The sequence below is a fragment of the Ovis canadensis genome, chromosome 10 (genome assembly GCF_042477335.2).
Source record: "Ovis canadensis isolate MfBH-ARS-UI-01 breed Bighorn chromosome 10, ARS-UI_OviCan_v2, whole genome shotgun sequence".
NCBI classification, from domain to species: Eukaryota; Metazoa; Chordata; class Mammalia; order Artiodactyla; family Bovidae; genus Ovis; species Ovis canadensis.
The window spans coordinates 55238184-55264635 of record NC_091254.1 but is presented as its reverse complement, the minus strand read 5'-3'; the positions used below and the strand labels follow the sequence as shown (position 1 = coordinate 55264635).

At 37.5% G+C, this 26452-nt stretch overlaps 1 pseudogene; it reads right to left on the bottom strand.

Moving 5' to 3' along the window:
• Nucleotides 1–3116: 3116 nt before the first annotated feature.
• LOC138446975 (protein SET-like) lies at nt 3117–6696 on the bottom strand (annotated as a pseudogene).
• Nucleotides 6697–26452: the final 19756 nt, after the last annotated feature.

Genomic DNA, 26452 nt, shown 5'->3' with positions numbered 1-26452 from the left:
AAATGTTAATCTTAGAGTTTAAGTGCAACTTGTAAACATTTTTCTAAAAACAAATTTAGTAATATATAACAAACTTCATACACAAAAGTCTAGTAATTCTCCATTTAAGAGTAAGAACAAGGAAAAGAATAATTTAACAAAGTGTTCTTCACAGAAATGTACTTCATTACATTCATTTTATAAAATGAAAAAATAGGATTTCAACATATGAATTCTGAATTTTGGGAGGATGTCAATATTCAGTACATAACCAGTGAGAGAGTGGTGAGAGTGGTTAGAATAAAAAGATCTATTTAGTGGAGCCCTGGATATTGAGAAGAAATGAAAACAAGATGCAGTTAGATTAGGCCAGTATATGAAGGGGCTATGAAGCCACAGAGTGCAAAATCGCTCTGTAGTTCTCAAGGTCTGAATGTTCTGCCTCCTACATGGCAGAATATCCATAAGCTTTAGATTTTTCTAGTAGGATCAGCATTGGTCTCTGGGAGGAAAGGGAGAGAGACAAGTGATTTATTCGAAAAATGCAGAGGCAAAATGTGCAAAAGCCCCAGATGAGGTATATTTGAACAGTCACTGACATGGGTTCCCTTCTTAAACATTGTTGAGTTAAATTTTTTTTTTATTTTAGGTAAAAGTACACTTTGAATGGTTAATATTTAATTAGGCACTGAAACTAGCATATGCACTATTACATTTTTAGTCTTTAAAAAAACTTTATGTATTGGAGTAAGATTCCTGACCTGTATGCAGTGATGCATTTACTACAGAGAACTGTGCAGAAATTGCCTACTATCCACGTAGACAGGTTTCCATTATACTTTGCCTATTGATAGAATATAAAAAGCTTTGAATTTGACCAGGCTGTCCATTCATTCATCTCTGAAAAAGTTAAATGACATTTTATTTTAGCTACTAACAGCATTAAAAAGCTTGTACATTAGGTAGCTTCTCACAATGTTATTTATGCTCAATGGCATTTAGCACATTGTACAGAGTGCATCTTCACATCCAGATTCAAATAGAGATGTCTCATTTGAGTGCCATATGCTAAAGAACTGGTATTTTGAGACAGAAGTACTAATAACCTGAGTTTCTTAACCACCAATATGGACTTCTTATTCTGAAAACTTGTCTTCTTGGCCACATCATACAGTGCTAGTGAAGTAATGCCAACAATTGCCCTGTTGTGTATTAACCCAGCAGTAGAGCACTAGGTCCGTCTGATGATGATGGCAGGCACTATTATCATATCCAGGTAAATAAAAGCCCATATTTTGAAATACCAATTTGAGATTCAAGTCAAGGGTACAATGTATTAAGAACTGAGTTTTCAACAATCTGGTATACTGAATAATATAAACAATTACGGAAATTGATGGCAATGATACCCAGGATGAGTTCCTAGCTGCTATTGTTTAATCACTCGGTCATGTCCAACCTTTTTGTAGCCCCATGGACTGGGGCTCCTTTTCTCTTGGGATTTCCCAGGCAAGAAAACTGGAGTGGGTTGCCATTTCCTTCTCTAGGGGATCTCCCTGACCCAGGGATCAAATCCAGGTTTCCCCCATTGCAGGCAGACTCTTTACCACTGAGCCACCAGGGAAGTTATTACTTGCTATGGAGACATTTTTTCAAATGCAGTTACTCAAATAACATAGCCATAGAGATATTATTTTGCAGACTAAGGTCCGTCTAGTCAAGGCTATGGTTTTTCCAGTAGTCATGTATGGATGTGAGTGTTGGGCTGTGAAGAAGGCTGAGTGCAGAAGAATTAATGCGTTTGAACTGTGGTGTTGGAGAGGACTCTTGAGAGTCCCTTGGACTGCAAGGAGATCCAACCAGTCCATTCTGAAGGAGATCAGCCCTAGGATTTCTTTGGAAGGAATGATGCTCAAGCTGAAACTCCAGTACTTTGGCCAGCTTATGCGAAGAGTTGACTCATTGGAAAAGACTTTGATGCTGGGAGGGATTGGGGGCAGGAGGAGAAGGGGACGACAGAGGATGAGATGGCTGGATGGCATCACTGACTCGATGGATGTGAGTCTGAGTGACCTCCTGTATTTGGTGTTGGACAGGGAGGCCGGGTGTGCTGCAATTCATGGGGTTGCAAAGAGTTGGACATGACTGAGCGACTGAACTGAACTGAACTGAAGATCATCCTGCAAAATGTATAAGAAATGTAAAGTTAGGGTGACAAAGAATGACAATAATGTTATGCAAGTCAAACTTGGAAATTACATTAAGTATGTCTGCTCTCAGAGAAAAGCAGTAAATCCATTTTGTGTAAACATTTATTTTATTGTAGCGAAGCAACTTGTATACTTTTGAGCATCACCTTTCCTTTCCAGTGAAACAGAAACAAAAATTTAGCAACAAACAGAAAGTTATAATTGAGAATGTCAATTGCAAATAATATCCTACAGGTTCTACTGATTTTTCCATTGAGTGGAAGGGCTCAAGTCATAATCAGGAGAGAATTTTATGTTAAAAGTGTCACCTTAAATTGCAAGGATGTTCATAAACATTACAACTAAACATGCCAAAGGAAAAGACACGTTGTCAAAATACCCAGTTAGCCCAATCAAACATCTCAAACCCACCCTTTGCTGACCTTCTGTAACTCCATTTTTAAATGTGTTTTTTTTTTCTTTTTCTAAACAAGAGAAAGTTGACAGATACAAGTTGGTAAATGCTAACTGTCTATTCACACAAGACACAGTATAATGTCTGAGCCCAATATCTAGAAAAAGAACAAAAGCTAAACATTTTGTGCCCTATTACACAGGAGCTTAGTAACCCTCCAGCTTTCAGAAGAGCTAAGCGAACATAAGATTTTGCTTTTTCCCTAGAGCATGGTAGTGTTGATTCCATAGAGTTTTTGTAGAGACATGAAGGATAAAAATTGATTTGGAACAGAAAGGGGTGGAGATTCTTTTTCCCACTAAATTCTGCTCAAAGTAATGTTGAGAAACATGGCATAAGGAAGAAAAGAGACCTCAAAAACAGGATAACTTTGCACAAGAAGGGAAAAAAATACTGCAACTTGCTCTCAGGGACTAGAGAAAAAAAAAAAAAAAGACAGAAAGAAAAGAGAGCCGGAATCCATTAGTGTTCCATTAGTCATCCTCTCCTTTATCTTCATCTCCTTCCTCTTTCCCATCAACTTCGTCGTCTTCACCTTCACCTTCATCCCATCATTCATGAATATCTTCCAATCCTTCCTCCTCCTCATCTTTTTCCTCTCCTTCCCCCTCTTCATCATCCATCTCAGGAATTATGTAGTACTGTAATGGATTTGGCCAAATATCATCTTTGATGGCCTCTCCTAACTTATCTGCACCTGGATCAGAATGATCAGTAAACCAGGTGAAGAAACTCTCTGGTTCCTCATGCTGTCTCTTCCTGCTGGCTCTCTTCTGTGTTTCTTCTTGTGTGTTTAGTCAAATCCTTTCTGGTTTCCATTTGATTTCAGCACACTTTGAAGATGAATCACCACTCTCATTCAGATGAAATTCTTTGGAGAGAATTTTACTTTTGAAGTAAGAGTTTTCATTAAAATAAAAATCTATTCTGTAACCTGATTTAACATCTTCAAATTCTATCAATTCAATTCCTATCAAGTAGTGCAGCATTCTTCTTCCTCCTCCACAAGCAGTACAGACACTTGTAGATGGTTGGCAAATAGTGTCACCCCAAAATTATGGAGTTTGGTGAACAAGTCTGACCGCCTCTGAAAAAAAAAGGTTGATGGAGTTTGTTATATTTCTGTTCTTTCAGAGTCTCTTCACTGGCTAGTTCATTAAATCTGTCATTTGCTTCATCAATATGTTCAGTTGCTTCTCGCTGTTCTTTTACCTCTTCAGCAAGTTTGGAGAAGTAGACATTTACTTTGATCCAGAGGAAGGAGTCAGTCTCAGTTTATCTGGTCTCTTTACTTAATGTGGAAATGAAGACTGGTGTTTGGGAGATGTGCTGTGGGAAAAGCCAAAAATCAAATCAAGGGAAAACCCATACACAAGGAGCTCTGAGACCTCGTATTACTTAATTTCAATTCTCCTAACAGTTTTTTGAGGCAGGCACACATTTTTCTCTCCATGGTAATTAGTGAAAGTGATAATGTTAGTCGCTCACTGTGTCCAACTCTTTGTGACTCCATGGATTATAACCAATCAGGCTTCTCTGTCCATGGAATTCTCCAGACAAGAATAGTGAAGTGAATTGCCGTTCTCTTCTACAGGGGATCTTCCTGACCCAGAGATTGAACTAGGGTCTCCTGCATAGCAGGTGGATTCTTTACCAATGGAGCTATCGGGGCAGCCCAATTCGTAGACAGGCATATAATATTTAGAGAGCCTGAAGAACTCAAACACATCTCACAGTTAGAGGACAAACTCAAGCTGTCAATTTAGGTCTGTCCAGCTCCAAAGTCCACCAAAGGTATGTCTGATCCACAAAGGAAACACAGGTCATAAGCCTAAACACATTAAGAGAAATAAAGAACTAAAACAGTAAAACTACTTAAAGGCCTTTATCAGAGAATTCTGATAATGAATTTATTACTTTAGAAAACAAATCTGATAAGAACCAATCAAACATTAAAATGGAATGATAGATTAGAGTGGAGAAAAGTAACTATACAACAACTACAGGCTTTTTAGGAAAATCTGAATTAATGTGGTAATAAAAACAACAACAACAAAAAAGACAAATTTATGACAGAATAATTAACAGAATAGATAACTGAATGAATATGAGGAACAGAGGATAAGAGAAAGTTAATAATGACTGATATTTGAAAAGTACTAACAGCATATTTAATATATCTTGAAAGTCAAAAATTCTTGACGTATTTTAGTACCAATATTGTCTGAGTTCTAACATATTTCTTTCTTTACATGTATAGCCTTATTTCACCTCATTGTAGTCCTAAAAATTTAGTGTATATATTTGCGATGTACTTTTAAAACTGGACAAGGCTGTGTGAGCTTTTGATATGAGCAAACATACATAACAGAGAGCTCAGCAGCTAATGCAATCTTAATTGTAGTCTATACTATGGTTACCAAAATGTATTCTTGATTTCCATATATTTGTATGGAGTTAGTGTTGGTATTTGCTGAAATGTAATTTTAGTTAATTCAGTGTGAATTTTTATTTCTAAATAAAGTAGATGTCATTTCGTCTTAGAAAATTCTAAGAAATAAACGGATCTTTAAAATATTTTTCTTAACTATTATTATTCTACAGGCAAGTAGCTGTACATTATCAAGAAAGCACATGTTGCTTATTTTGAGGATTATTTCACGTCTTCTGCTCTTTCTCAGAGAAGAAACGATTTGGTTATTTGAATTACTGTCAGCAACACAAATGTTTAATTCAAATTGAGATATAAACCAATTATGTTAGGAGAGGATCATTGACAACTGTAGCATTCCAGGAACTTTGGCCCTGGCTGGCCCAGAATGAGCAAAGAAAAGCATTAGGAGACCCATAAGGAGTGTTTATTTCCATAATTCATGCTAAAGAACTGAATTTGGAGACATTCTTAACTCTCTGAAAAAAGTAAAGTCAATACAAATTCAAGTTTGTTTGTTTGTTTTTCTAGATGGCTTAGTAACATCATTAATGCATCCAAATGTCAACTTTCCCACAAAACACTAGCAGGCATGAGACAAAAAGTCCCTGTAATCCTGCTTCTCCCAGTAAGCTAAAATGTATTGCATGTTTACAAGCATTGTGTAATCTATCTTTACATATTTTTCTCATTCAATTCACACATCAGGTGCTATTTTTACCCTAATTTTACAAACATATAAAGTGAGAGGCAAAGAGTTATATGATTTGCCTTAATCACCCATTTATTTTTCTTTTTAGCTCCAAAATTACTCAACAAATTTGAGGAAAGGTTCTTAGTGAATAGGCACTTTGGTTTATCAACAATCATGAGCTCTCCATTCAAAGAAGACACTTAAAAAACAAATATCTCATTACACCTTATCTAAACAGATAACTTGCTTTGACTCAACCATAAATATTCATATATTTTGAAATAGCATTTTGGAAAGAAGTCTCCAGAAAATAGATAAGATACTATAATTACCAGAATCAGAATGATCTGTTTGATTTTTAATGTTTTTTGAAATTTTTAATTACTTTCAACAATCACCTAGCATACATTCAAATATACCGACTGAGCTGGTAGGATCTGCACATGCTCATCATCTTAGAATGATGATGAGCTCATCTTAGTCAACTCTATAGTAACTGGGATGCTCAGACATCTTTTAGAACAGAATTTTGAATCAATATTGGTCAGGGAAAATAATACAAAAACAAAGAAACAAAACAAATTTAAAAACCATAAACTACCTTATATAACTACCTATAAACTGCCTTATGTAATTTAGGCATAAACTTTTTAGCATAGAAATTAAAGACTAACAGGAAGAGTTGGAATTCAAAAGGCAAGGATGCAATTAAGTCATTGCCAAGACTCAGAAAACTGCCATGGAAGGTCAGGGAAGTATATACTGCAGGACTGGGCCTGCACCGCATTCGATGGATTCGCCTCACAGACTTGCAGGAAAGAGGTGAAATCTCAGAATTCCCAATCATCTGTTTCAATCTCATCATTTATTTCAATCTCTCACCTAAGTCATGAGGTGGTTGGTTCTCAGGAACATACTGGGAAGCCATAATGAATCTGATATCTACCCAAGAATCTTGCTACAATTCACTAAAAGAAAATGACTTCTTCCCTTCGTTCTTCACTATTCTAGTCACATACCTCAAAGTCTGCCTTAGAATTGTAGAGGAAAATGTATTCTGGGAAATGTCATCACCAACTTCTCAGCAATCTCCAAAGTCAGGCTTAGAAGGAGACAATGGTGATGGCAAGCAGCCAACAGGTAATCCAAATTAGGAAACACTAAACCCTTTAGGTCACGTGTCTCTCCCCGTGTAATTGTTTACACATGTCATAGCTTAGTGACAACCTTTTTTTGATATCTTCTAATTCAAATATTGAAATATAGAGTTACCCATTATTAACATACATTATGCTAAACTATACTGGACTGGAAGTAAAGGAAAACAATTGTTTGTACAGATTTGAGAGTTGGATCATAAAGAAGACTGCATACTGAAGAACTGATGCTTTCAAACTCTGGTCCTGGAGAAGACTCTTAAGAGTCCTGGACAGCAAGGAAATCAAACAAGTCACTCTTAAGGGAGATCAACCGTGAATATTCATTAGAAAGACTGATGCTGAAGTGGAAGCTCCAATACTTTGGCCATCCGATGTGAAGAGCTGACACACTGGAAAATACCCTAAAGCTGTGAAAGATTAAAGGCAATGAAGAATGGGGTGGCAGAGGATGAGATGGTTAGATAGCATCACCAACTCAATGAACATGAATTGAGTAAACTCAGGGAGATAGTGAAGGACAGGGGAACCTGATGTGCTGCAGTTCATGGAGTCACAAAGAGTCAGACATGACTTAGAGACTGAACAGCAATAACAATGATCTAAACTAATAACTGAATTAATAATAATAATTTAGATTTTATTTGTGCTGTGCTTAGTCACTCAGCCATGTCTGACTCTTTGTAACCCCATGGAATATAGACCACCAGGCTCCTTTGTTCATGGGGATTCTCCAGGCAAGAATAATAGAGTGGGTTGCCATGCCCTCCTCCAAGGGATCTTCTCAACCCAGCGATCGAACCCAGGTCTCTCACATTGCAGGTGGTTTCTTTACTATCTGAGCCATCTTGTTATAAAATCTGTTATCCTACAGCTGATCTAAAAGAAAACTAAAATGGCTATTAGAAATTCAATTATGGCTCAGGCTTTCCAAAAACATCTGTTGAGTGTTCAAATTATAATATGTTTTGATTTGTGACCATTATCTGGAATTGTTTCTCCCATAACCAGAATACCGAAGTCTAGGAGTCAAGGTATGGAAATGGGAGTGACCTTAGTCATTAGGGAGTGATGCCATCAAAGGAGAAGTGGCTGCAAAGGTGCAAGAGGGCTGAAAGGAGCACTCCACGTTCAAAGTCAGTAGGGGCAGCCGTGAGGAGATACCCCACGTCCAAGGTAAGAGAAACCCAAGTAAGACGGTAGGCATTGTGAGAGGGCATCAGAGGGCAGACACACTGGAACCATAAAAACAGAAAACCAGTCAGTCTGATCACACGGACCACAACCTTGTCTAAATCAATGAAATTAAGCCATGCCATGAGGGGGCCACCCAAGACAGCGGGTCATGGTGGAGAGGTCTGACAGAATGTGGCCCACTGGAGAAGGGAATGGGAAACCACTTCAATATTCTTGCCTTGAGAACCCCATGAACAGTATGAAAAGGCAAAATGATAGGATACTGAAAGAGGAACTCCCCAGATCGGTAGGTGTCCAATATGCTATTGGAGATCAGTGGAGAAATAACTCCAGAAGGAATGAAGAGATGGAGGCAAAGCAAAAACAATACCCAGTTGTGGATGTGACTGGTGATAGAAGCAAGGTCCAATGCTGTAAAGAGCAATATTGCATATCAACCTAGAATGTTAGGTCCATGAATCAAGGCAAATTGGAAGTGGTCAAACAGGAGATGGCAAGAGTGAATGTCGACATTCTAGGAATCAGGGAACTAAAATGGACTGGAATGGGTGAATTTAACTCAGATGACCATTATATCTACTGCTGTGGGAAGGAATCCCTTAGAAGAAATGGAGTAGCCATCACGGTCAACAAAAGAATCCAAAATGTAGTACTTGGATGCAATCTCAAAAACAACAGAATGATCTTTGTTCATTTCCAAGGCAAACCATTCAATATCACAGTAATCCAAGTCTATGCCCCAACCAGTAATGCTGAAGAAGCTGAAGTTGAAAGGTTCTATGAAAACCTACAAGACCTGCTAGAAGGGAAAGACTAGAGATCTTTTCAAGAAAATTAGAGATACCAAGGGAACATTTCATGCAAAGATGAGCAAAATAAAGAACAGAAATTATATGGACCTAACAGAAGCAGCTGATATTAAGAAGAGGTGGTAAGAATACACAGAAGAACTGTACAAAAAGGTCTTCACAACCAAGATAATCATGATGGTGTGATCACTCACCTAGAGCCAGACATTCTGGAATGTGAAGTGAAGTGGGCCTTATAAACCATCACTATGAACAAAGCTAGTGGAGGTGATGGAATTCCAGTTGAGCTATTTCAAATCCTAAAAGATGATACTGTGAAAGCATTGCACTGAATATGCCAGCAAATTTGAAAAACTCAGCAGTGGCCACAGGACTGGAAAAGATCAGCTTTCATTCCCATCCCAAAGAAAGGCAATGCCAAAGAATGTTCAAAGTACCACACAATTGCACTCATCTCACATGCTAGTAAAGTAATGCTCAAAATTCCACAAGCTAGGCTTCAGCAATATGTGAACCATGAACTTTCAGATGTTCAAGCTGTTTTTAGAAAAGGCAGAGGAACCAGAGATCAAATTGCTAACATCTGCTGGATCATCAAAAAAGCAAGAGAGTTCCAGGAAAACATCTATTTCTCCTTTATTGACTATGTCAAAACCTTTGACTGTGTGGATCATAATAAACTGTGGAAAATTGAGAGATCGAAATACCAGACCACCTTACCTGCCTCCTAAAAAGTCTGTATGCAGGTCAGGAAGTAACAGTTAGAACTGGATATGGAACAATAAAATGGTTCTAAATATGAAAAGGAGTACATCAAGGCTGTATATTGTCACCCTGCTTATTTAACTTATATGCAGAGTACATTATGAGAAACGCTGGGCTGGAAGAAGCACAAGCTGGAATCAAGATTGCCAGGAGAAATATCTATAACCTCAGATATGCAGATGACACCACCCTTATGACAGAAAGTGAAGAGGAACTTAAAAGCCTCTTGATGAAAGTGGAAGAGGAGAGTGAAAAAGTTGGCTTAAAGCTCAACATTTAGAAAATGAAGATCATGGCATCCAGTCCCATCACTTCATGGGAAATAGATGGGGAAATAGTAGAAACAATGTCAGTCCTTATTTTGGGGGGCTCCAAAATCACTGCAGATGGTGATTGCAGCCATGAAATTAAAAGACGCTTACTCCTTGGAAGGAAAGTTATGACCAACCTAGATAGCATATTAAAAAGCAGAGACATTACTTTGCCAGCAATGGTCTGTCTAGTCAAGGCTATGGTTTTTCCAGTGGTCATGTATGGATGTGAGAGTAGGACTGTAAAGAAAGCTGAGTGCCAAATAATTGATGCTTTTGAACTGCAGTGTTGGAGAAGACTCTTGAGAGTCCCTTGGACTGCAAGGAGATGGAACCAGTCCATCCTAAAGGACATTCATCCAGGTTGTTCATTGTAAAGGCTGATGCTAAAGCTGAAACTCCAATACTTTGGCCACCTCATACAAAGAGTTGACTCATTGGAAAAGACTCTGATGCTGGGAGGGATTGGGGGCAAGAGGAGAAGGGAACAACAGAGGATGAGATGGCTGGATGGCATCACCGACTCGATGGATATGAGTCTGAGTGAACTCCAGTAGTTGGTGATGGACAGGGAAGCCTGGCGTGCTGTGATTCATGGGGTTGCAAAGAGTCGGACATGACTGAGTGACTGAACTGAACTGAACTGAACTTAGTCATTATTACTTACATAATTCAGTGTAAAATGCTTGATTCCCATCACTGTAAAGTTATGATTTTCTCATCCCTAAAGAAGGCATATTTCCTGTCTTGTAGATAAGTTCATTCACACATAAAATAGATAACTAATAAAGACCTACTGTTTAGCACAGGGAACTCTACTCAATATTCTGCAATGGCCTATATGGGAAAAGAATCTAAAAAAGAATGGATATATGGGTGGTGCTAAATAATCATTTGGAAATAATGTGACCATGTTACTTAAGGATCCCATCACTAAGAAATGTTAATTAATATAATCAACATTGTCATAATGTCAGGTAAGTCTTATAACACTGGATCAAAAGTTATTAAAAGGATTGGAATATAGTTGATTTACAATGTTGTGCTATCTTCTGCACTACAGCAAAATGAATCTGTTATACAAGTACATACATGTGCATGCTAAGTCACTTCAGTTGTGTCCGACTCTTTGTGACCCTATAGACTATAGCCCACCAAGCTTCTTTGTCTCTCCTGCATTGGCAGGCAGGTTCTTTACCATTAGCACCACCTGAGAAGCCCATATACCCACTTGTTTTTAGATTATTTTCCCATATAGGACATTATAGAATATTGAGAGTTCTCTGTGCTATACATAGGCCCTTATTAGTTATCTATTTTATGTGTGCATAAAACTGGATACAAATGAATTTGTCTACAAGACAGGGAATATTCCTTCTTTAGAAATCAGAAAAGTCTAAATTTGCAGTGATGGAAATGAAGCATTTCACATGGAATTATGTAAATAATAATGGATAAGATCACTCCCATTTCCATACCTTATCTCCTAGACTTAGGTATTCTGGTCATGGGAGAAACAATACAACTTACTGGCCACTAATTCAGAACATATCCCAACTTGAACACTCAACAGATGTTGTTGGAAGCCTGAACCATTATTGAGTTTCTAATAGCCATTTTAGTTTTCTATTAGGTCAGCTGTAGGATAACAATTTCATAACAAGAGTAAATTTGATGAACACAAGCACATTGTTAAACTTCAATCACTTTTAGTGAATTTCCTGAACAGAGGATATGCTGTGTGCGTTCTCTGTTGTTAAAGATATCACTCTATAAGTCTACTGAGGGTGAACTTACTGAAAGAAGCAATACAGATTTGAAGAGAAATTTATATCCAAATAAATGTCTCCTGGGAGAGAGAAATCATTATTCCTACCATGAAAGATTCAATCCAATGTATACATCTTCTCTTGTGGCTGCCATATCCTCCAGGAAAGACTGTAATTTCCTCACTCAGCAATTTGGTAGTAGTTCAGCCTTAGTGAGTAAACCCCAACCTAGGTAGTTCATCCCTCTGTAGTATCTGGTCAAATAATCTAGCTGACATCCAAAGAATAGGTCATTTTGTCCAACAAATTATTGATAACTTTCTCTGTGTGCTGTGCTGTGATCAGTTGCTTCAATCTTGTGTGACTCTTTATGACCCTATGAACTATAGCCTGCCAGGCTCCTCTGTCCATGGGACTCTCCAGGAAAGAATAGTGGAGAGGTTTGCCATACCCTCCCTCCAGGGGATCTTCCCAACCCAGGGGTCGAACCTGCATCTCCTGGGTCTCTGCATTGTAGGCCCACTGAGCCATCTGGAAAGTCCAACTTTCTCTATTCTGGTTGTCATTTGGTGAGCATTCTCATTGAAAACAAGTACTTTGTTCTAATTCTGAGAGCTGTAGCTTCATAATTTTCCCTCAGATCTTGTTATCATTGATTTTAAATCTCATTTCTTTGAAGTTCCTAACCACTGTTCAGGTTCTCTCCTGAGAGGTGTTGTGGTATTGTAGGGCCACTTTCAGGAAGCACCAGTGTATTGTGCACAACTATTTTATGTTCAGGTTTCTTTTTTCTTTAGTTTCTTTCTCCCCATCCCTCTGTCTTTCATCAACTGGTTACAGGGACATCTCTTTGATAGTGTAGCTGGGGGTTGAGAGAGTGGGCAATGTAGGGAAACTATAAATCATGGGTGGGATTTTAAATCATTTGCTCCTGTAATTTATACCTGTTTTCAGCACTGAACTTGTATAGCACTTCCACATGATGATAATTTCTGTGCACTTCCTGTGCCATGTGTTGAAGGTTGAGATAACACTCAGTTTTTATGAACCACTCAATTTGCATGGTAATGTAGTATTTAATGGTTAAATATTAAATCTTTCCTAGGGCTTAGTAGTATATCAGGAACTTTTTTTTTTTAAGAGAGAGAAAATATGTCTCTAGAAAATATCACTTGACTCAAACCCCAAGTGTTTGCACTTGACCATGAATTCTGCAACCTTATTAAACTCACTTATCCGTTAGAGCAGATTTTTGGTAAATTTTTTGAGACCTACCCATCATTTACCTCTTAAATATACAAGTTATTTATTTTGTAGAACTTAAAACGAAAATTGCTCTTTTATATAAACCCATCTATTTAACAATTATGTTGCTCTTCTTTTGTTCCTGAAGAACCTAGGTACTTTCTGCTATCACTTCTTTCCAACGTGAACAATACCTTCAGTATTCTCTTAGAGCAGATCTTCCAACAAATTATTAAATTGTATTTTATTAGCAATAAATTCATTCCTTTAATTCTTAAAGGAGTGATGCAGACATAGATTACAAGACATTCATAAATAGAAAGATAGATGAAAACAGATATGGATATAAATATAGATGATATAGATATATGTGTAAATGAAGATAAAATAGATATGGAAATAGATAATAGATATATATGGATACAGAAGCTTCAGCAATTTAATTATATCATTCATTTATTTCCAAGTCACTGATATGCAGTCTATTATTTTCTAGCTGCTTTCAAATATTTTTTTATTTTATTTTATTTTTTTTTGTATATACATTTTCTTTATTCAGCCATCTGTTAATAGACATTTGTATTCAATTTGGTTTTCAGAAATTTTATTGTGATGTGCCTAGGCATGATTTTCTTTGACTTTATCTTATTGAACTTTATTTCTTGAACTGAAATCTTAAATTGATGTATTTTACCACCATTTGAAGTTTTCAGCATTATTTCTACACATATATCTTTTGTCCATGTCTTTTTCTCTTCTCTTCCTAGAATTAAACTGTTAATATTGCAAAAATTGTCTTATATGTATCTGAGGCTCTATTCATAGTTTTTTTTTAACTTTTTGTTTTCTTTATTCAACTGGATGATATATTTTTGATCTATCTGAAAGGTCATCATTTTTTTATGTGTAATCTTCATTTATAATCTAGTGAGATATCATTTTAATTATTTTAATTTTCATTATTCTCCCAATTAGTTCTTTTTAAAAAATTAGAAGAGCACTTAACATCATTCCTATCTCTTAACAAATAATAGCACAGTACACTATTATTAACTATTAAGGGCACTATGTTGCATAGTAGATCTCTAAAACTCATTCATCCTATATATCTGAGTTGCAGCTCCTGACTTTCTCTTCCCCCATAGCCTGGCAACTATCATTTTGCTGTTTCTATCAGTTTTACTATTTTAGATGCCTCACATAAGTGAAATCATGTCATATTTGTCTTTCTGTGATTGGCTTATTACACTTAGCACAATGTTCTCCAGGTCCATCCATATTGTTGTGTAAGGCACAATTCCTTTTTTAAAGCTAAATAATATTTCCTTGTTTGTGTATAATATATTTTCCTTATTCATTTATCCATTGATGGACATTTGAGTAGTTGCTATATATTGACTATTGTGAACAACACTGCAATTAACATGTAATGCAGATATCTTGGAATCCTGATTTTATTTATTTTGGGTATATAGTCAGAAGTGAGATTGCTAGATCATATGAGAGTCCTGCTTTTAGTTTCTTGAGGAGTTTCCATATGTTTTTCTTATAGTTCAGTTCAGTTCAGTCACTCAGTCATGTCCGATTCTTTGTGACCCCATAAACCACAGCACGCCAGGCCTCCCTGTCTAACACCAACTCCTGGAGTCCACCCAAACCCATGTCCATTGAGTCAGTGATGCAATTCACCATCTCATCCTCTGTCATCCACTTCTTTTCCAGCCCTCAATCTTTCCCAGCATCAGGGCCTTTTCGAATTAGCAAGATCTTTGCATCAGGTGGTCAGAGTATTGGAGTTTCAGCTTCAACATCAGTTCGTCGAATGAACACCCAGGACTGCTCTCCTTCAGGATGGACTGATTGGATCTCCTTGCAGTCCAAGGGACTCTCAAGAGTCTTCTCCAACACCACAGTTCAAAAGCATCAATTCTTTGGTGCTTAGCTTTTTTATAGTCCAACTCTTCCATCGATACATGACCACTGGAAAACCAATAGCCTTGACTAGACGGACATTTGTTGGTAAAGTAATGTCTCTGCTTTTTAATATAATATCTAGGTTGGTCAGAACTTTCCTTCCAAGGAGTAAGCATCTTTTAATTTCATGGCTACAGTCACCATCTGCAGTGATTTTGGAGCCCAGAAACATAAAGTCAGCCACTGTTTTCACTGTTTCCCCATCTATTTCCCATGAAGTGATGGGACCAGATGCCATGATCTTAGTTTCCTGAATGTTGAGCTTTAAATAAACATTTCTAATCTCCTCTTTCACTTTCATCAAGAGACACTTTAGTTCTTCACTTTCTGCCATAAAGGTGGTGTCATCTGCATATCTGAGGTTATTGATATTTCTCCTGGCAATCTTGATTCCAGCTTGTGCTTCTTCCAGACCAATGTTTCTCATGATGTACTCTGCATATAAGTTAAATAAGCAGGGTGACAATATACAGCCTTGACATACTCCTTTGCCTATTTGGAACCAGTCTGTTGTTCCATGTCCAGTTCTAACTGTTGCTTCCTGACCTGTTTGCAGGTTTCTCAAGAGGCAGGTCAGGTGGTTTGGTATTCCCATCTCTTTCAGAATTTTCCACAGTTTATTTTAATCCACACAGTCAAAGGCCTTGGTGTAGTCAATAAAGCAGAAATAGATGTTTTTCCTAGAGCTCTCTTGCTTTTTTGATGATCCAGCAGATGTTAGCAATTTGATCTCTGGTTCCTCTGCCTTTTCTAAAACTAGCTTGAACGTCTGGAAGTTCACAGTTCATGTATTGCTGAAGTCTGGCCTGGAGAATTTAAGCATCACTTTACTAGTGTGTGAGATGAGTGCAATTGTGCCGTAGTTTGAGCATTTTTTGGCATTGCCTTTCTTTGGGACTGGAATGAAAACTGACCTTTTCCAGTCCTGTGACCACTGCTGAGTTTTCCAAATTTGCTGGCATACTGAGTGCAGCACTTTCACAGCATCATCCTTCAGGATTTGAGATAGATTAACTGGAATTCTGTCACCTCCACTAGCTTTGTTAGTAGTGATGCTTCCTAAGGCCCACTTCACTTCACATTCCAGGATGTCTGGCTCTAGGTGAGTGATCACACCATCATGATTTTCTGGGTCATTAAAATCTTTTTTGTACAGTTCTTCTCTGTTTTCTTGCCACCTCTTAATATCTTCTGCTTCTGTTAGGTCCCTACTATTTCTGTCCTTTATTGAGCCCATCTTCGCATGAAATATTCCCTTGGTATCTCTAATTTTCTTGAAGATATCACTAGTCTCACTTTTAGTGAGAATACATATTTAGGCATTTAGTTTGTATCTACCTTAATTTTATGCAACATAGGTATAATATTTGCTTTAAATATTTTGTGATAATTCCAATTTCTGGATCACTCGAGGATTTGCATTTGATGATTGTATTTTCCTTTTAGAACTGGTCACAATTTCCTATTTATACATATGTCAGGAAATTTTGAATTATATCCTTAGATTTTAAATATTAGGTTGTGGAGGATATAGATTTTTCCATAATTTTATGAAAATTTTGATTTTTCTTTCATTTTGATTCTTCACCTGCTTTAGCCATCAATTTACTTAACTTCAGCTCACAAAGGCTTTGGAAGCTTCTCCCCGTCAAAGGAAACCATAAAAATAAAAGCACAAAAGGTAATCCATAAAACAGGAAAAAATATTTGCTTATGATGTGACTCCATATTTTACAAGCAGCTCATATAGCTGAATATCAGAAAAAAGGTGAAATCAAAATGCAGTCAGAAGACCTAAATAGACATTTCTCCAACGAAAATGTGCAGGTGGTCAAAATGCACAAGAAAAGATGCTCAACATCTCTATTAGAGAAATGTAAATCAAAACTACAATTAGATATTAACTCCCACCAATCAGAATAGCCATCATCAAAAAATCAACAAACAGTAAATGCTGGAGATGGTATGGAGAAGAGAGAACCCTCCCACACTGTTGGTGGGAATGTAGATTGATAGAGCCACTATGGATAACAGTATGGAGATTCCTTAGGAAATTAAAAATAGAGCCACCATATAATCCCATTACTGAGTGTATATTCAGAAAAAAGAATACATTCACTCTGATGTTCATTGCAATACTGCTTACAATAGCCAAGATGTGGAAGCAACCTAAATGTCCACTGATAGAAAAATAGATAAAGATGTGGTACATATATAGTGGGATGTTACTCAGACATTAAAGAGAATGAAACAATGCCATTTGCAGAGACGTGGATGGGCCTAGAAATTGTCATACTGAGTGAAGTAAGCCAGAAAAGAAAAACAAATAATATTGCTTATATGTGTAATCTAGAAAAAAGGGTACAGATAAACTTATTTAGAAAGCAGACATAAAGTCACATGTAGAGAACAAACTTATGGTTACCAAGGGGGGTAATGGAGTTGGTATGAATTGGGGGTTTAGGATTGATGCATATACATTAATATGGACTTCTCAAGTAGGGCTAGTGGTAGAGACCCCACCTGCTATTGCAGGAGGCATTAAGATGCAGGTTTGATCCCTGGGTTTGGCAGATCCCCTGGAGGAGGGCACAGCAGCCCACTCCAGTATTCTTGCCTGGGAAGTCCCATAGGCAGAGGAGCCTGGAAGTTACTGTCCATGGGGTCGCAAAAAGTAGGACATGACTGAATTGACTTAGCACACACTTGAAGAGTTTGATTATAGATATGGCATAAAAAAATATTGTCAGTGTTCTGTGGTGACCTACTTGAGAAAGAAATCTAAAAAACAGACAAGATATGTATATACATATAACTGATTCACTTGGCAGCAGAAACTAACACAACACTATCAACCAATATACTAAAAAAAAAAAAAAAAAAAAAAGATAACCAACTAGGACCTGCTGCACAGTGTAGAAAATGCTGCTCCATATTCTATAATAACTAATTAGGAAAGAGTTTGAAAAAGAATAGATTTTGCCATATATTGACAAATTGTAAAGTAAAGTAAAAATAAAAATTTTGAAAAAGAAAGAAAAAAAAGAAAAAGAATAGATACATGTATATGTTTAACTGAATCACATTGCTGTGCACCTAAAATACAGCACAATATTGTCAATCAATTATGCTCCAATATAAAATACAAATTATAAAAAGTAATGTATGGAAGACTTAGATAGATAGGAGTTAAGTGTTAATTCAGTTTTAAAGGCCTTTGCTCGGTGTCTCTTTATTCCTTACATGCACAGTTCAGAGTCCAATCTGAGGCTTGTTTGGGAACATATATGAAACCAGAAAATTTCCTTCATCTTGTCTCTTCTGTAAGATTTTTCCTGTGTTCTCTGCTCTGCAAGTCCCACACTTGTACTTCTAGCCAAAAAGTTCAAATTATTTTAAATTTTTGTCTGTTCACATCATTGTTCTGCCATGTAGCCCTATGACATCCTCAGGCCAAAGCCATGAGAGAGAGAGAGAGAGAAAAAAAAAAAAAAAAAGAAGTTGATTTCCTTGAATCTCATTTCTTCAGAATTAGACATCTACACACATTACCTGCTTTTGTTACCTTTTCAGAAGGAAGAAATAAGTTCTGCTAATTTATTTGGGTAAGAAGGTAAATAAAGGATTGAAAATAGACTAGTCAATTGTAAAGTTGAGGTAGGTTTGGTGATCCTAAGAATGATCTTACTGGAGTAGTAGAGATGAAAGATTTTCAGTTCAATTTTTATATAAAATATAATATTGTAAGTTAGAATAATTTGATTTTTCACATCAGTTTAATACGCAGTGGATTGTTAAATTTTAATTGTTTACCAGAAAATTACTAGAGCTAATCAATGAATATAGTAAAGTTGCAGGATATAAAATCAACACACAGAAATCCCTTGCATTCCTATACACGAATGAGAAAGTAGAAAAAGAAATTAAGGAAACAATTCCATTCACCATTGCAACGAAAAGAATAAAATACTTAGGAATATATCTACCTAAAGAAACTAAAGACCTATATATAGAAAACTATAAAACACTGATGAAAGAAATCAAAGAGGACACTAATAGATGGAGAAATATACCATGTTCATGGATCGGAAGAATCAATATAGTGAAAATGAGTATACTACCCAAAGCAATTTACAAATTCAATGCAATCCCTATCAAGCTACCAGCCACATTTTTCACAGAACTAGAACAAATAATTTCAAGATCTGTATGGAAATACAAAAAACCTCGAATAGCCAAAGCAATCTTGAGAAAGAAGAATGGAACTGGAGGAATCAACTTGCCTGACTTCAGGCTCTACTACAAAGCCACAGTCATCAAGACAGTATGGTACTGGCACAAAGACAGACATATAGATCAATGGAACAAAATAGAAAGCCCAGAGATAAATCCACACACATATGGACACCTTATCTTTGACAAAGGAGGCAAGAATATACAATGGAGTAAAGTCAATCTCTTTAACAAGTGGTGCTGGGAAAACTGGTCAACCACTTGTAAAAGAATGAAACTAGATCACTTTCTAACACCGCACACAAAAATAAACTCAAAATGGATTAAAGATCTAAATGCAAGATCAGAAACTATAAAACTCCTAGAGGAGAACATAGGCAAAACACTCTCAGACATAAATCACAGCAGGATCCTCTATGATCCACCTCCCAGAATTCTGGAAATAAAAGCAAAAATAAACAAATGGGATCTAATTAAAATTAAAAGCTTCTGCACAACAAAGGAAAATATAAGCAAGGTGAAAAGACAGCCTTCGGAATGGGAGAAAATAATAGCAAATGAAGCAACTGACAAACAACTAATCTCAAAAATATACAACCAACTTATGCAGCTCAACTCCAGAAAAATAAACGACCCAATCAAAAAATGGGCCAAAGAACTAAATAGACATTTCTCCAAAGAAGACATACGGATGGCTAACAAACACATGAAAAGATGCTCAACATCACTCATTATTAGAGAAATGCAAATCAAAACCATAATGAGGTGCCACTTCACACCAGTCAGAATGGCTGCGATCCCAAAATCTGCAAGCAATAAATGCTGGAGAGGGTGTGGAGAAAAGGGAACCCTCCTACACTGTTGGTGGGAATGCAAACTAGTACAGCCACTATGGAGAACAGTGTGGAGATTCCTTAAAAAATTGCAAATAGAACTACCTTATGACCCAGCAATCCCACTTCTGGGCATACACACCGAGGAAACCAGAATTGAAAGAGACACATGTACCCCAATGTTCATCACAGCACTGTTTATAATAGCCAGGACATGGAAACAACCTAGATGTCCATCAGCAGATGAATGGATAAGAAAGCGGTGGTACATATACACAATGGAGTATTACTCAGCTGTTAAAAAGAATTCATTTGAATCAGTTCTGATGAGATGGATGAAACTGGAGCCAATTATACAGAGTGAAGTAAGCCAGAAAGAAAAACACCAATACAGTATACTAACACATATATATGGAATTTAGGAAGATGGCAATGACGACCCTGTATGCAAGACAGGGAAAGAGACACAGATGTGTATAACGGACTTTTGGACTCAGAGGGAGAGGGAGAGGGTGGGATGATTTGGGAGAATGACATTCTAACATGTATACTATCATGTGAATTGAATCGCCAGTCTATGTCTGACGCAGGATGCAGCATGCTTGGGGCTGGTGCATGGGGATGACCCAGAAAGATGTTATGGGAAGGGAGGTGGGAGGGGGGTTCATGTTTGGGAATGCATGTAAGAATTAAAGACTTTAAAATTTAAAAAATAAAAAACTAAAAAAAAAAAAAAGAAAGGAAAATTCAATGTCTTCATAATGCTTATTCACAAATTCCTTGCTTTTATTGTTGGGTGATCTTTTCATATTTTGAAACTGTGACCTAAAACACTGACTTTGGAGAGCCCTAACTGTGACAAAAGCTTTTAGTACATTTGTTTTCATGTACCTCCACCATTTCTAAATACTCCACAAAGTAGGGACATTTGATACTAGTGGTAAAGAATCTGCCTGACAATGGAGGAGACACAAGAGATGTCCAGGTTCAATCCCTGGACTGGGAAGATCCCCTGGAGAAGGAAATGGCAGTCCACTCCAGTATTCGTGGCTGAAACAGCCTATGGACAGAGGGGCCACATCGGTAAGAATCCACAGGGTCACAAAGAGTTGGACAAGACTGAGCATGAACACACACACACATACACACACATTTTTTAAATTTAATATGCTTTTCCTAAAGCTGTTTACAGTGTAGGATAAAAATAATCTAAAAACCAGTAATAATTAGGAATTGATCACACAAAAGAAATGATAAATTTTATCTGCATTTTCATATGTTCAAAGAGATTAAGAGGGATTAAACAGTTAACATTACTTTGCCAACTAAGGTCCGTCTAGTCAAGGCTATGGTTTTTCCTATGGTCATGTATGGATGTAAGCGTTGGACTGTGAAGAAGGCTGAGGGCCGAAGAATCGATGCTTTTGAACTGTGGTGTTGGAGAAGACTCTTGAGAGTCCCTTGGACTGCAAGGAGATCCAACCTGTCCATTCTGAAGGAGATCAACCCTGGGATTTCTTTGGAAGGAATGATGCTAAAGCTGAAACTGCAGTACTTTGGCCACCTCCTGCGAAGAGCTGACTCATTGGAAAAGACTCTGGTGCTGAGAGGAATTGGGGGCAAGAGGAGAAGGGGACAACAGAGGATGAGATGGCTGGATGGCATCACTGACTCGATGGACATGAGTCTGAGTGAACTCCGGGAGTTGGTGATGGACAGGGAGGCCTGGTGTGCTGCAATTCATGGGGTCACAAAGAACTGGACACGACTGAGTGGCTGAACTGAACTGAAATGAACTGAAACAGTTATGATAAAAAAAAAATCATCTGCATCCTCATGTTGTCACACTGATCCAAATGATGATACCTTAGAGTTTCCAGCACAAATTTAAAAGATCAATTTTATTTGAAAAAATGTGTCCATTGAGAAATTTGTATTAATGTGTTGGAAATCCATTGATAAAACTTTCCTCTGTAACATGTATGTGTTTGCATGGTACAGTCATCAATCAGCATATTGAAATTGCCCCTTCCATGCCAAATAACAGGTTTTGCCAAGAAAGGAAGACCCATGAAGTCACTGTTCTCTCCACTGAAGTTCTTACCTGGTGTGGATATGTCTTAGAGCAGCTGCCTATTCTTCCTGAATTTGTGTCTATTAAATGATCCCCAGCATCCAATCCATCTGCCCACCTGCTGCACTTACAGTCACCAAAGTTGGTGGATAATGTTGACTATCTGCCAAAAATAAGTAAAGATACCATTTTTCTCTAGGAAAAAAATGTGATTGGGACAATTACAATTTTTTTTCTTTGGAAGCTCTCTATCATTCCTCTCTCTTCACAGTAATCCTTTCATCTGACTAAAAAAAAAAAAAAAGCCTGTTAAAGAACATAAAGTCCTTCGCTGAAGAAGCACTATGTTCATTTTTGATTTGCCACAGTCTGATAAGAAACCTGAGGAATGTTCTGGGACAGTGTGTAAATAGAACAAGAGAGTTCAACTTGATTCACCTGATACTTCCTGAAATTACTTGGTAGTTTGGAGTGATGTAGTAAAATGATATATTCTTTGTTCCTCTTTGGCCACATTTAAATAAATTTATTTATTCGATCTTACAATTCTTTCTGGAAACATCTATCAACAACTAAAAATTAGATTAAGAGATATTGGAAAATAAATATGAATCCCATGCAAATGAAAGCTAAATGCTGAAACTGAGAATTTGGTTTAAAAATGTCTCTATATTATCCTATAAGACTTAAGTGGTCTAAAACATGCTAATATCAACAAATGATGGGTATATGTAACAAATATTTATTTAATTTTAAGTTGTTAAAAGCCTCTCATTTTTAATGTAAAAACTACCAAAATAGTGAAAACTCACTATGTAAACTTAAATAATTTGTAAGTGTAAATAATAGTAGTTGAAAACTTCCTTCTGCTTAGGTATATATATATATATACCCAGCTGCGGACGTGACTGGTGATAGAAGCAAGGTCCGATGCTATAAAGAGCAATATTGCATAGGAACCTGGAATGTCAGGTCCATGAATCAAGGCAAATTGGAAGTGGTCAAACAGGAGATAGCAAGAGCGAACGTTGACATTCTAGGAATCAGCGAACTAAAATGGACTGGAATGGATGAATTTAACTCAGATGACCATTATATCTACTACTGCAGGCAGGAATCCCTCAGAAGAAATGGAGTAGCCATCATGGTCAACAAAAGAGTGAGAAATGCAGTACTTGGATGCAGTCTCAAAAACGACAGAATGATCTCCGTTCATCTCCAAGGCAAACCTTTCAATATCACAGTTTTCCAAGTCAATGCCCCAACCAGTAACACTGAAGAAGCTGAAGTTGAATGATTTTGTGAAGACCTAAAGATCTTTTAGAACTAACACCCAAAAAAGATGTCCTTGTCATTATAGGGGACTGGAATGCAAAAGTAGGAAGTCAAGAAACACCTGGAGCAACAGGCAAATTTGGCTTTGGAATGTGGAATGAAGCAGGGCAAAGACTAATAGAATTTTGCCAAGAAAATGCACTGGTCATAGCAAACACCCACTTCCAACAACACAAGAGAAGACTACATATGGACATCACCAGATGGTCAACACCGAAATCAGATTGATTATATTCTCTGCAGCAAAATGGATAAGCTCTATACAGTCAACAAAAACAAGACCAGGAGCTGACTGGCTTAGATCATGAACTCCTCATTTCCAAACTCAGACTCAAATTGAAGAAAGTAGGGAAAACCACTAAACCATTCAGGTATGACTTAAATCAAATCCCTTATGATTACACAGTGGAAGTGAGAAATAGATTTAAGGGCCTAGATCTGATAGACAGAGTGCCTGATGAACTATGGAATGAGGTTCATGACATTGTACAGGAGACAGGGATCAAGACCATCCTCATAGAAAAGAAATGCAAAAAAGCAAAATAGCTGTCTGGGGAAACCTTACAAATAGCTGTGAGAAGAAGAGAGGTGAAAAGCCAAGGAGAAAAGGAAAGATATAAGCATCTGAATACAGAGTTCCAGAGAATAGCAAGAAGAGATAAGAAAGCCTTCTTCAGCAATCAATGCAAAGAAATAGTGGAAAAGAACAGAATGGGAAATACTAGAGATCTCTTCAAGAAAATTAGAGACACCAAGGGAACATTTCATGCAAAGATGGGCTCGAAAAAGAACAGAAATGGTATGGACCTAACAGAAGCAGAAGATATTAAGAAGAGGTGGCAAGAATACACAGAAGAACTGTACAAAAAGATCTTCACAACCCAGATAATCATGATGTGTGATCACTCCTTATTGACTATGCCAAAGCCTTTGACTGTGTGGATCACAATAAACTGTGGAAAATTCTGAAAGAGTTTTCAGACCAACTGACCTGCCTCTTGAGAAACCTATATGCAGGTCAGGAAGCAACAGTTAGAACTGGACATGGAACAACAGACTGGTTCCAAATAGGAAAAAGAGTACGTCAAGGCTGTATATTGTCACCCTGCTAATTTAACTTATATGCAGAGTACTTCATGAGAAACACTGGGCTGGAAGAAGCACAAGCTGGAATCAAGATTGCTGGGAAAAATATCATAACCTCAGATATACAGATGACACCACCCTTATGGCAGAGAGTGAAGAAGAACTAAAGAGTCCCTTGATGAAAGTGAAAGAGGAGAGTAAAAATTGGCTTAGAGCTCAACATTCAGAAATTAAGATCATGGCATCTGGTCCCATCACTTCATGGGAAACAGAAGGGGAAACAGTGGAAACAGTGGCTTAGTTTATTTTCAGTTCAGTTCAGTTCAGTTGCTCAGTTGTGCCCGACTCTTTGCAACCCCATGAATCGCAGCACGCCAGGCCTCCCTGTCCATCACCAACTCCCAGAGTTCACTCAGACTCATGTCATCGAGTCCGTGATGCCATCCGGCCATCTCATCCTCTGTTGTCCCCTTCTCCTCCTGCCCCCAATCACTCCCAGCATCACAGTCTTTTCCAATAAGTCAACTTTTTGCATGAGGTGGACAAAGTACTGGAGTTTCAGCTTTAGCATCATTCCTTCCAAAGAAATCCCAGGGCCGATCTCCTTCAAAATGGACTAGTTGGATCTCTGCAGTCCAAGGGACTCTCAAGAGTCTTCTTCAACACCACAGTTCAAAAGCATCAATTCTTCGGCACTCAGCTTTCTTCACAGTCCAACTCTCTCATCCATACATGACTACTGGATAAACCATAGCCTTGGCTAGATGGACCTTTGTTGGCAAAGTAATTTCTCTGCTTTTCAATATGCTATCTAGGTTGGTCATAACTTCTCTTCCAAAGAGTAAGCGTCTTTTAATTTCATGGCTACAATCACCATCTGCAGTTATTTTGGAGCCCCCCAACAATAAAGTCTGCCACTGTTTCCACTGTTTCCCCATCTATTTCCCATGAAGTGATGGGATCGGATGCCATGATCTTCATTTTCTGAATGTTGAGCTTTAAGCCAACTTTTTCCACTCTCCTCTTTCACTTTCATCAAGAGTCTTTTTAGTTCCTTTTCACCTTCTGCCATAAGGGTGGTGTCATCTGCATATCTGAGGTTATTGATATTTCTCCTGGCAATCTTGATTCCAGCTTCTGCTTGATTCAGTCCAGTGTTTCTTATGATGTACTCTGCACATAAGTTAAAGAAGCAGGGTGATAATATACAGCCTTGATGTACTCCTTTTCCTATTTGGAACCAGTCTGTTGTTCCATGTCCAGTTCTAACTGTTGCTTCCTGACCTGCATATAGGTTTCTCAAGAGGCAGGTCAGTTGGTCTGATATTTCCATCTCTTTCAGAATTTTCCACAGTTTATTGTGATCCACACAGTCAAAGGCTTTGGCATGGTTAATAAAGCAGAAATAGATATATTTCTGGAACTCTCTTGCTTTTTGATGACCCAGCAGATGTTGGCAATTTGATCTCTGGTTCCTCTGGCTTTTCTAAAACTAGCTTGAACATCTGGAAGTTCACAGTTCACATATTGCTGAAGACTTGCTTAGAGAATTTTGAGCATTACTTTACTTTATTTGGGGGGGTGGGTGCAAAATCACTGAAGATGGTTATTGCAGCCATGAAATTAAAAGACGCTTACTCCTTACAAGGAAAGTTATGACCAACCTAGACAGTATATTAAAAAGCAGAGACTTTACTTTGTCAACAAAGGTCCATCTAGTCAAGGCTATGGTTTTTCCAGCAGTCATGTATCAATGGGAGAGTTGGCCTATAAAGAAAGCTGAGGGCCAAAGAATTGATGCTTTTGATCTGTGGTGTTGTAGAAGACTCTTGTGAGTCCCTTGGATGCAAGGAGATCCAACCAGTCCATCCTAAAGGAGATCATTCCTGGGTTTTC